The sequence below is a fragment of the Hydra vulgaris genome, chromosome 08 (genome assembly GCF_038396675.1).
Source record: "Hydra vulgaris chromosome 08, alternate assembly HydraT2T_AEP".
Taxonomy (NCBI): Eukaryota; Metazoa; Cnidaria; class Hydrozoa; order Anthoathecata; family Hydridae; genus Hydra; species Hydra vulgaris.
The window spans coordinates 14,281,504-14,295,137 of NC_088927.1; the positions used below are offsets into that span (position 1 = coordinate 14,281,504).

Sequence of the window (13,634 nt, forward strand, 5' to 3'; positions counted from 1 at the left end):
AAATTTAACTCATTATATTGGTACTCATGATATTGGTTTTTTCCAAGGTAGTTACCCAGGTTATCAGTTAAAGAGAAGTTTTCTTCTTGATTACAATATTTCTTGTGTTCTGAATTTCTTACTTGATTCTTAGCATCTAGTTATGTTAGGTGTTGTTAAGCAGTTACTTTTTTTTTAAAGGAAGGTCCAAGAATATGCAGGCTCTCCCAGACACAAATCAACAAGATATCAAATCTTTTTGAGGGTTTTTTAGAAGCTTTTAGAAGCTGCCAAGTGAATGCGCAAGGCAGCCTAGATCTTTAAATAAACTAAAAAGATGGAAAGCCACAGAATTTAAACAGTTTCTTCTTTATACTGGACCTGTGGTGTTAAAGGGAATTCTTAATAATCTTAATTCTTAATAATGTTTATACTAGTTTCTTATTGTTGAATATTGGTATAAGAATTATGTGTTATGCTGATTTAATAAAAAGTATACATTTATTGGAGTATGCCAAACAGCTACTTGAGTGGATTGTCTATAATATATAAGTCTATTGACATATATAGTCAAAATTTTTTAACAATAATATACACCCATTAATACATATTCATGATGATGTATACCATCAAAAAGAAGATCTAATTTTAATGTCGGCTTTTCAGTATCTCATTTGAAAATCACATGCACATAATAAAAAAGTTTGTTTGTAATGCAAAGAGTCCACTTGTTCAAATTATTAAAAAAAGTTCATAATTAGAGAAAGCCCGTGAGAGAATTAATCACAGGCTTTTAATTTTAAAAATCTCTTCTAAAAATAGAGATAGCTGGTTCTGTTTAAAAAATGGAGATTTTGTTTGTGTAAAAGAAAAGTTGGCAGGTGATTTTTTTCTTGTAAATTTGTTAAGAAGACATATATGAGAAATCTTTTTCTCAAACCATGTGATTCACGAGATTTAGATATTTATACAAATAGTTCAAATGGACAGCAAGAACATTTTAAAGAATGATATTCTTTGTAAAGTTGTTTGTTTACCTCGAAAGGATAGTTATATTTTAATTCCATATGTGCATGATTTAAGACAATAAATTAGACTTATAGTAGATTTATTCATTTTTTATTTATTTTCATTTTATATTTATTTTTATTTTATATTAGACAGGACTGATATAGTTTATTGATTTTTTTGATGATACTTAAAAAAATTTAAAAGACGAAGTTTACAAGTTTATTTATTTAAATGTCAGGAATGCTAAGTCCAAGGTTCTCTATTGTAATTTGGAAAGTTGTGCACAAAATTTAGAATTATGAATTATTTAGATTATTGTATAAGTTATTATTTCTATTGAAATAATAATATAAATATATACATAAAAACTTTTCAAGTATATTTTTGCTGTCAAATTTGTTTTTCAAGTCAAAGTTTTAATTAAAACTTAAACATTATGAAAAATATTTTTTTGCTCTATTAATGTATAAATATCAAAATTAAAAGTTGCAGACGCAAATGTTTAAAAAGCGATAGCCCTTAAGGTTACTAAAATAATAGTAGGTCATAAAATAGCATATAAAAGAGCTGTTTGGACAGAAAAAAATCAAGAATATGGACTGTGCCATCATGCTGGATCAATGACAGCCAAAAGACTTTTTATTGGCGAGATGGTTTGCAAGTAAAACGTCCTTTCATGAATTTAGAACCTCCTAAGTCTGGATGGAGCTAATTCGGCTTGGTAAAACAGAAACTTGAAGGTATGTAAAACATTCTTTGCAGCAGCATTTTTGCATACAGGCTAAAGGTATAAACTTTATATTAAGCTTGAAATAAAGGATTGTTAATAGTAGGTGGTTGGTAAACATATCAAAAGTAATAGTAGGGGGCTGGAAAAAATACGAAATTGTACTAATATAATTAAAAATAATCCACCTTTATTGTTGTTTGCAAGTACAAAAAAAATCAGGGTAACAGGGTTTAATTTTTGAAATATTGGGGAATAAAGCTTTCTAATTTTTCCCTTTAGCTAACTAACATTATGTCAGTTCAAAAGTAAGAGTTAATGGCTATTTTTCTATTTATTTGAGGTTTAAATTAATTTAAGATACTTCATGAGGCTATTCAGTAATATATTAAGAAGTTATTTGAAGACACCATTAAAAAAAGTCTGCTGATTTTTTGAGGACCTTTTTATATAATTTTTTTGAAAACAATTGGTGCATAGCTGTAAGAATGTTTGCGGGTGAAAAAAGAATTGGTTCCCAAAAATGTTCAAAATAGCAATTAGTATTAATTTGCTACCTAATTTCAATTGTTTGCAATACTTATGATTTGTGAGAAATTTGATTTGCTTTTTGAGTCAGTAAAATGAAAAAATCATATTTGAACTGCATTTGTATTAATATGATTGCTGTGTTTGCATAATATGATTTTACACCATTTCTAAATTTTTTAAAGTTTCTTTTAATTGTAGACAAGAATTATGTAATAATTTACAAGAATATACAAAAAATTTATTTTTTAACTTCATTTAAGATTTCCAATATATTGTAGCGAAACTTCTCACAAAACAAATTGAAATCGACAAGCTTTTTTACAAAATGGTCTGAGGATGCCGAAAAGTCAGCAGAAAATGTTCCTAAAAAATTCACAGATGTCGAAGAGCTTCTTAAATTAGATACAAGTTTAAATTATGATGTTGAAAAATATAAACAATTGGTAAGTTTAATATTTGTAGTTCTATTTATTATCTTTTTTGTATTCATTGTCACAATTTTAACTTATTTTTTAACTCTTTTGTCAGAATATCTCATTCCTTTTTTATGATAAAGAAGGAATGAAATAAGAATTATAATAGCGAAAAGTAATTTAAAGTATAATAAGCAAGTAAACTAATTTAGATAAAAAAGATTTTGCATTGAATAAGATGTGTAAAAAGCAAACACTTCAAAAAATCAGTTTTGGAAAAATACTAATGTAATGTTATTTTCATAAAAGATAAGTTCTATAAATGTAGTTATAAAATTTGATTCTTTGAAATTTTTGACTAAAAATATTCAAAGTTTTTGTTTAAAAGCTGTTTTTCAATTACATTTTCTAAATATAAAAATTTATCAGGTCTCCCATGTCCATTTTTTCCAAATCACTAAATATAAAGGTTCCTAACAAGACATTGTTAAATCTACTAACTACTTTTCTGAACAAGTATTATTTCTTATAAACACTTTCTTTGACAAATTTTTATTATTTGTTGAATGAGTATTTCAATTAGATGGTTTTATAAAAAAATAGCCATTTTTTGAAGCCGATTTTTTTATTTTACAAACAAATAAAAAATGTTCTGTTTTTTAAGTTAGAAAGTTATATTTGTATGTAAGTATTTAATACGTTATATTTATATAGGTAGTTCATCTTTCAAAGGTTGGTGGGAATTCCTTAAAAGATAATCTTAAAAACATAATGGAAAGGTAATTTTAAAGATGTTGACTTAAACGATTTACTTTACTTCATGTAATAATGATGTATTATAGCCATTATTATTTCCATATATAAGTAGACCAGATAATAGAAGATTTATTGGTCTATAAAGCAATCTTTTTTAATTTGTTGTTTACATTTAACTGTAAACATGTTGTTTTTTTTTATAGTCTGATGTCATACAAAGTGGTGATGAGCTTCAACATGAAAGGGACCAACCGCAATGATAAGAAAAAGTGTGACACAGTAACAGGTAAACGAAGCTTTTAAAAATTAAATCTTCTTGACCTTATTAAAGGTAAAAAAAAAATTATTTTTATGAATGATAGAACTGAATGTGAAAAAAGTTATACTAAGTTACTAAATCGCAGCATAGTCAAATTTCGTCATCTGCTTTATAGTTTGTTACAAAGGTAATATTTTTTTTTACGATAATCAAAGTTATTAAAACTGTTATTTATGTCATAACAGAGGTATCAAAACCGTTAGAAAAACAAACTACTTTTTCAAAATTTTTATTTTTTAAGAAAATATTTTGAAAAAAACGGATTTTTGAATTGTAAAATTTTGTTAAAGGATAACTACTTAAATGCACAAAATTTGAAAGAAAAATCAAATTTTTCTAAAATCAAAGCAATCAGATTGCGCCTATTCTGATCCTTTATAAGGTTTTAAAATATGCAGCCCGCTTTATATTTTTAATACACTTTTTATTTTTAACTAAACGCGTTCCTTAGATTATAAGTCTTTTACATCAATTACAACAAACTAATAAGTATCATACGCTATATACAAGTTAGTATCGTTTAATCTTAAATTATCATTTGAATCGTTAAAGTTTTATGTAAAAGTGTTTAATAATTTAAAAATCTATGTTAATTTTATGTAGAAATGTTAAAATTTATGTAGAAATGCTAATAGAAATGTTTAATAATTTAAAAATCTATGTTAAAGTTTTTCGGTTTCGGCTTTGTTTTTAAGAATAATTATTTTTTGTATTATTAGTTTAAAAGATTGGAGCATCAATAAAGCTTAAGGTTCATATCTATTTTTTAAATTGCAAGTTATATTGCATCTTCGCAGTTAACGAAAAAAATGATTTTTATGTTTTATGCTAAAAACCTAATGCTTTGTTTGTGTTTTTCATTGTTTATTTATTTAATAAAATGTTGTTGTTTTTTTTAAAAAAATATTTTCTCTTTTAAAAAGTGAATTAATTTTATTATTTACTTTCAAATAATATTTGTTAAAAGACTTGTTTCAGTTTTCTATCGAGCTTACCAATATTTCAGTATTGCTTTTTAAGTAATTTAATCCTTCATGAATTACTTGTGATATCAGTCAGTGACAGTTCTTCGGTTATTTATATTATATTAAGTTGTTTACATTATATTAAGCTTATATAAGAAATTATATGTTGAAATATTTTTCTTATAAAGTACAGTAACAGCAAAGTAAATTATTTTTTCATGAAGAAATAAAAACTTATTTCTTAAAATTCGTATATTTTCTAAATTAAGAACAATTGTATATTTTTAACGGAATGAATAAGTTGTTTAATTTAAAATTTTTATTTTATAAATAAAACACTGCATTGCTATATTTAATAGTGTTAAATATAGCAATTTAATAGTGCATAAATAAAGCATTTCTATATTTTAAACACTACATTTCTATATTTTTAGTGCATAAATACAACACTGCATTTCTATATTTAATAGTGTTAAATATGCCTCGTTTTTCCACGAAGTCTTTGCGCATTATATGTTTGGATATGTTACTGTGTTCACATCAAATGTGTTTCATGTATTCATGAAGTTTTTACGCGTTGAATGTTTTAATTTAGTTAATTTATTCCCTAAGTACCGTAAGTTTTATTAGGTTATGTTAAGATTTGTGTTATGCGGCTGTACGAAGAATACGTGATGTATACCAAATTGCCCATGCCCCTAAGTATGTCACGTATTGTATCAACAGCCATCATGATGGCATTTAACTTAAGAGAAACAAGTGTAATGTTTTAAGTTGATTAAGGGAGACCCGGTGTCATCATTTGCTAACATTGGTCATCAAAACGGAAAAAGTTATCTTAATTAATTGATTTTTCCATTTTAGCAGTATGGAGTTATACCACTATTTAGTATTTTAAATTCTCTATCGTTTTATTACCACGCAAATTTAATAAATCAGTGATTAATGAGTTTTTTTAAAACTTAATAACTTATTCAATATCTCAAAATGATGTTTTTAGACATTTTCCTTGTATACAGACGATATTGAACTCTTCATTGTTTTATTAAATTGTTTTTATAATCTAATCTAATCAAAACCATTAGCAAGAGTAAAATGATTTAAAATAATATAGATCAATTTAAATGTTTTTACTTTTCCTATTAGTTTTGCTTAGTTAAATGTTAAGGTGGTAAAAGCAACTTTTTTAACAAAAAATTGAGAAGTATTAGTATCAATAGACTTAAAAATTTTTTAGTGATGACGTCATTGTTTATGCGCATAATTAGTGTCATTTTACCCCCAAAACAGCCTATTCTCTTATCTAATATAACTAATTCAAAAATTAAGTTTAAAAACTAGTTTAAAAATTTGAACATGAATTCTTTAATGTATTTAAAATGTTGCCTGTGAAATAGAATTTTTTTTAACATATTTAATTTTACCAGGTTGACATTCAAACTTTAAGATATAAAAAATGAAGGAAGTTTAGCACCAAAACATGATAAAAATGAGTTTTAAAAGAATTAAAAAATTTTGCTTCATAGACAACATTCCTAAAATGTTAATCTTTAAATCTGCAAAATTCCAGCCCATTTTCTATTTTCGAGGAAAGGTTATTTCTGAAAAATTAAGATTTAGCGAGAAAAAAAGTTGCAAAAAAGCTAAAACAAGTTTTAAAAAGTAGTATATTGTAATTATATGGCAACATAAACGTAAACTTACAGCTTATAGCCTCATATAATATTTAAAGTGAAGTCCAACGTCTTGAGCTTTTTGGTTTAAAAGATTTCGGAGAAAAAGCGTTGCTAAGGCCATTTAAAAAATGCAAATTTGATTTAAATTAAGATTTTAGGCTTTTTGGAAAAGGCATCTTAAAATAGATAGATTAAAGAATTTAAAATATTCAATTTAGTATTTTTCAAAATTTTACCAAAAATAACCATTTTTTATCCTGCTTAACACCTTAATATATAAGACTATTGATTAATTGCATTGAGACTTTCTTGCTTCTCCATTACTTATTGTATTATATAATGCTCAATATGTTTTTGATAATTTTCTTTTTTTTTAGGACATTGGAAATATATAAAGATAACTTTGGAAATACATAGAGACAAACTTTGAGAAAATCTACAACTTAAATATATTAAACTTTTAAACTATCTGGCTATGTCCTTTTTTCGATATTTTGAAAGCGTAACGAATTATTATTATATATTTTGCAAAATTTTTATTCTAAATAAATTCATGTCCTTTTTTTTGATGGGGTTATCCCGTCAATTAAAAAAAGAACTTTTAGCACCACCCTATTGTATATTTTGACCCTTAATTTAAGCGTTAAAAAGAGGATTTTATATTTATATACATATATATATATATATAAATAAATATATATATATATATATATATATATATATATATATATATATATATATATATATATATATATAAATTTATATATATATATATATATATATATATATATATATATATATATATATATATATATATAAATATTTTTAGTATTATCTAAAATATGAAAAACGAATCGTCTATAAAGTATAAAGGGATCGTCTATAAAGCTCTGAGTGGAAATAGGGTTTGCAAATGGCGTATATGAGATGGAGGGGGAGGGGGTCAATTATAAAAGAAAGACACAAATAAAAAAGATATACATAATTGTTGGGTGGGTGGTTTAAAAGCGGATGTACTCAAAATGCGGGGAGGATGAGGTCGAAAACAAAGCATTCGCGCTTTATTGATAACCCCTAAGTATAAGTGTTTAAGTTATACAAAAAATATGAATAAAATAATGTTTTAATAATTTAAAAATTATCAAAGCAGAAAAATTTTAGATTTTTATAAAGTGAAGGTTAGTTTGACTCTAGGCACGTCCATTAATATATCATGTAGATAAATTTAAAAATGATTAAATAAAAAATTAACAAAAAAGATTTTAAACTTATAATTCATTTATAAGCTAAAATATTCTTTAAATTGTAATTTATGTTAATTTTCGTAACGTTAGTTTGTGTAAGTTAATTTTTTTATTGTCAAATAAATGAAATTTAAATGAATGCAAATTTACTTTTTTTCTTCCTCTGTTTCTTTCAAAAATTGTTTTAAGCGAAAAAAAATTTTACTTTTAGAAGTATTGGAAATTCGATTTAAAATTCGAATTTTTTTGAGCGCTTAAAATATTCTTAAAAGGCGGGAAATTTTAGACATTACTAAAAGAACCTATACATAACCCATTCAAAAAATTTTATTACCTCGATATATCAAGGCATTGAGAGCAAAGTATTCGCTTTGATTTTTTTAATTGATTATTATTGAAGTTTCTACTTAAAAGAAAAAAAAAATTATGATCATTAGATCGCAATTTTCACTATAATGATAATTCAGTATAATATAATAAAAACTTTTAAAAGTACTCAATTTTACATTAAAATAATCAAATAATCTTAAAAAATTTATATTCGCTGGAAATTTTTAAAGTTATGACAATTTACAATTAGCACAAAATGTAGCTATATCATGATGTAATTCACTCAAATTATTTATAACACTTTCAAGGCATTTCGGTACAAAATTTTTTCATAAAAGTTACATGGCATTTTTGTAAACTAAGTAGTTTATTTTTTTTTTTTTTTTTTTTTTTTATTTTAAATAATAAATAAATATTTAGTTACAATATTTAAAATACAAATATATAATAATAAAAACATATATATATATATATATATATATATATATATATATATATATAATAATAATAATCGTTATTAAATAATAAAAGAACGCGGGAACTCGTAGAAGACCATACGGTCTTATCGTCGAGTACCGCTAAGAAATGATCGTGTTAAAATTTATAAGATATTTACAAGATAAAAAATAAGTTAACGAAGTAAGAAACTTAAAATATTCCGTTACAAATTCAAGATACATTATTTTCTATTACAGTTGTTAATGATGCATATAAAATTTTTATAAATCAATAGTTAAATCGGGGGTAAAAAGGAAGATCACTAAAATAAAAAAAAATATTAAAGTATATTGTTACATCTTCGGTTATAAAAATGAGTTCTTTAGTTACCTTGATGAATAAAACCCTTAGTAAAATTTTTTAAAACTATTTTATTCCATAAGAATACAAAATTTAAAAAGATTTGTTTGAAAAAAGGGCTGCCTAATAAAATTATCATTCCGCAAAATTTGTTTATTTTTACCTTTCGATGAATACAAATTATGGAAAGAAATAAGGGATGAATTGGTTTCATATTTAAACATAAAACAAAGAATGTTAAGCTCATATGTATTAAAAACTTTCATTTCAAACAATAGATCGTTGGCATGAGTATAACAGTCTTAAAAATATATATGATACGTGCTACATGCTTCTGCTGACAATAAAGAAGTTTAAGTTTAATTTTCTTTGCACTACCCCAAGCAATGTTTGCATAGTTTTTGTGACAATGAATAAATGAGTGATATAATTGTACTAAAGTACTTTTATTTAAAACATTTCTTGCTTTGTACAATATTCCTATACTTTTTGAAATTTTACTTTATAAGTTTTTAATGTGACTTTTCCATGTAAGATTTTCATTTATACAAACACCTAGAAAGTTGGTTACTGTTACTTGTTTAATTTGTATATTGTCAATAACAAGATGAGGCATGTTAATTGGCAGTTTATTTTTTTGATAAGAGAATGGAAAAGAACCCATTTAGTTTTATTAATGTTAAGAGATAATTTGTTAGTCTTAAACCAGTCAGATATTTTGATTAACTCAATGTTCAAGCAACTAAATAAAGTAGGAATGCTTTTGTCTGACATAAATAAATTGGTGTCATCAGCAAACATAATTGTTTTTAAATCCCAGGCTTTGTATAAGTCATTAATATAAATAAGGAAAAGAAGAGGTCCTAATATGGATCCTTGAGGAACTTTACATGTATTATTTAACAAATTTGATCATAATGTTTCATCGGCGTAAACAAATTGTGTGCGATTAGTTTAACAACTTTTTAACTATTTTAAAACATTGCCTGTTATACCCAACATTTTAATTTTTTAGGAAGAATTTTATGATTAATGGTATTTTAAACGCTTTCGCTAAATCAATAAATACTCCCAATGTGAATTTAGAATTATTAAATCCGTATTGCATGTTATATAATAATTTGTTTGATAAAAGGTGATTGTATATTCTGTTGTACAAAATTCTTTCTAAAATTTTAGAAAAAACAGAGAGGATAAAATTGGACGATAGTGTTTAACATTACTTTTTTCTCCTTCTTTATATATAGGAATAATTTTTGCTATTTTTAAATCATCAGGAAAAACTCCCTGAATAATAGAGCATTTGAAAATTTGGAAAAGTATGTCTTTTAAAACGTCAAAACAGTTTATAATAACGTTCCCATTGACATCATCTGGACCAACTGCTTTATTTGACTAAAATTTTTATTTAAAATTAAAAATTTTTTTTTTAAATTAATTTAAAATTTTTTTAAAATTAATTTTTTTTTTAAATAATTTTTTTTTAAAATTAACTTTTTTTAAATTAATTTTTTTTAAAATTAATTAAAATTTTTTTTTTTTTAATTAAAATTTTTTTTAGATTTAAAATTTTTATTTAAAAACTATATTTGCTAAAATTGACTTTAAAAATTTATAAGCACTTTCAAACTCTTCAAAAGACAAATCAAAAAAATTTAGATACGAGTTTAGAGGGTCATATGTTGCCTTAAATGATTATTTAGGGTTTGGAATTATTTCGGCTAGGTTTTGTCCTACAGATACAAAATATTTATTAAATTCGGAAGCAATTGTTTTTTGATCAAGAATTAAATTATCATCTACTTTAATAACTGAGGGCAAAGATTGCGATGTTTTTTTAGTGTTACCCGTAATTTCGTCTATTTGTTGCCAAGTGCGTTTAGAGTTTAAATTGTATTTTTCAAGTAAATTAGTGTAATATATTAATTTTGAATTTTCCTTAGGCGTTCAAATAGACTTACGTAATTTTTATAATTGGTCCTACTCTCAGTTGTTTTCAATTTTAAATATTTAATATAAAGTTTTTGTTTAATTTTAGATGATTTTAGAATACCTTTAGTAATCCATGGCGATTTAATTTTTCTATGTTTGTAATTAATTTTTACTTTGAGAAAATTGATGTCAAATTTCATAAAAAATTTAAAAAAAAGATTTGTATATTAAATTAATATCTTCAGAAAAGTTAATAATCTCCCAATTAACTAAAGAAAGTTGATATTTAAAAGACTCTAGGTTTTTATTATGAAAAAGTCGTTTTTTGAATGGCTTTTTTTCATTAAATAAAATATTCGCATAAATATCTATTGAAAAGAAAATAGGGAAATGATCAGATATGTCACTTTTAATAATGCCTTTTTTAAGCGAATTATTAAAAATATTATTGGTTATAATGTTATCAATTAAGGAAGTTGTTGTTTGAGTAATTCTTGTTGGTTTAGTTATTAGAGGAACTGCTCCATTTTCAAATAGGCTATTATAAAACCCATTAATGTCTTTTTTGACGTGATACTCAAAGCAATTTAAATTCAGATCACCTAATATGTAAAGTAATTTCTTTTCGTGGTTGATTTTATTTACAATATCATCATGTAAAATGAACTAAATGTATTAATTTCGCCAGTAGGTGGGCGATAACAACAGCTAATTACAATATTTTTAGTTTTATTGCTTAATATTTCAATCGTTAAAACCTCTGTATTGACGTCAGAAATACTCATGTCATGCCTAACAATATACTGTAGGTTTTCTTTTACATAAATAATGAAACCACCGCCGCGTTTGTTTGCTTTCCGCCCTAATGAAATTAAATTATAGCCCGGTATTTTAAAATTATTATCTAGATTTGAGTCAGCAGAACCACAGCAGGTTTCAGTTAGGCAAATTACACTAAAAATAGTTAGATTTTCCTCAAAACTATTGCAAAGATTTTCAAACTTTTTTTTTAAACTTCCTATATTTATATGAATTGCATTAAATTTATCACGCTCAAGAAAATCTTTTATTTCAAAAGTATAAAAATAGCTGCAGTTGCTTTGTAAAGCATCTGTTTCACTAAAATAACTTTGATCCGGATCGGACTCTTTGTTAAGTATAAAATCATTAAAAATGTCAACATTTTTAGAGCGACTTGAATCCATTTTTGTATTTAAAAGCAATAAAAATTAAAAGTAAATAATAAAGATAAATATCTCTAAATGACTCTATAATAAAAGAATTTCTTAAAAGTCGCGCGTTACAAGTTAATTATATACAACTTTAGCATATTTACCTTTGGCTCTCAAATCTTTTGCTTCTTTAAATAACTGTTTTCGCAATTCTAAAGTTCTTTCACTGTAGTCTTCATTTACGTAAAATCGATCGTTCCACAATTTTAAGTGAACATAGTTATCCAACGCAGTTTTTTTGTCTTTGTAGTTTAAAAATTTAACTATTATGGTTCTGTTGTACTTTTTTCCATCGCTACTTTTTTTTCCCTGTCCTGTGCGCCCGTTCAATTTCAACATAACTTTTAAATCCAAGTTTTGTCTTTAAAACATTTTGAATCTTTTCCTTACTCAATTCCCACGTTTTGTTTTCATCTTCTTCAATTCCCGTAAACCTTAGGTTATCTCTTCTGCTTCTTTATGATATATAGCATCTGTGGTATTTTTAAATCTTTATTTAAAAAATTGAAGTTCTTTTTTTATAATGATTTTTAAGGTGCTTCACCATTAAATAAGTAAAAAAATTTGGTTTTTTGGATTTTTTTAATTAAGTGAAAAATTGACAGAAGTTTCACAGAAAAAAAATGCATGTAAACTCAAACGCGTGAACTTTCATAATTATTTTGGGTCACTGGTTGTTTATTTAAAAATTAAATGTTATAGTTGCTAAGGGGCAATTTTCTAGAAGTAGTTTTTGTAATTTGTTGTAGAACTAATATTTTTAGCCTGGTGGCTAGTACAACCGATTATAAATTAATTCGTATCTTTATTTTTTTTTTGAAAAAAAAAAATCACTTTTTGTTCCTCAGTTTCTCAAATATTATATGATGTTGACAAAGCGCTTTGAAAATTTTTTCCAAAACGTGTTAAAATTAGTATGACTACAATCTAAACCTCTATCAAACATGACATCTACTAGAATTTAATTTTTCAATATTTTTGCTAGAGAAGTACCATTTAATCTTAATAAATTTTTAACATTATTCTTGAAGTAAAAATGTCAGTTTGAGCAATTAAATAATCTTGATAACTACGCATTTCATGACAAAACATCTAATGAATGAAAATTAAGTAGTTAGAATGGTAACAATGAACAGCAAAGAACGATTAGATAGCAATCAAGTATGATGCATGAGCATTTTTCTATTTTTAACCATAAAAGTTTTAAAAAAAAAAATCACTCTTAGATGCATTGAATGCATTGATGCATTTTTTATCTACATCCCTAAAGAGTTATCATTTAACCAAATTATAGGAATTTTAATTATAATTAGTCTTTTAATCCTACATCCGACAGTTCATTTTAATATCTAACTAATGTGTCATTTAGTCTAACAGGGGTAAGTTAAGCTGATTTGACAGCAATTTATGTTTCTCGCTATTTAATTTTTTCTCTTACATCATTAAAGTGTAAAGGAAGGAGGCATAAATTTCCTTGTTAAATACTCTTACGCTATATGCTTTTTTACAGAGTGATACTTTGTGACAAGACCGTGAGGACTTCTTGAAGCGCTTTAAATACCACACAAAATATATAGAAGATTTATAAACTATAGGCACGCTTACTTACGCTTAAGTTTTATATCATGCATATTCGTTTATTTATTAATACTCTGTTGGGGCAGGTTGTGCAGCTTGCTAAAAACTTTGGACAACATCTTCTCAACCAAATGAGATAAAAG

The 13,634-nt window shown here is 24.7% G+C and overlaps 1 long non-coding RNA gene across 1 annotated transcript; it reads left to right on the top strand.

Annotated features, from left to right (window-relative positions):
* Positions 1–4,164: 4,164 nt before the first annotated feature.
* Positions 4,165–6,878, top strand: LOC136084184 (uncharacterized). The gene is made up of 3 exons (XR_010640382.1): positions 4,165–4,245; positions 4,456–4,487; positions 6,755–6,878. It is a non-coding gene; the product is annotated as an uncharacterized LOC136084184 (long non-coding RNA).
* Positions 6,879–13,634: the final 6,756 nt, after the last annotated feature.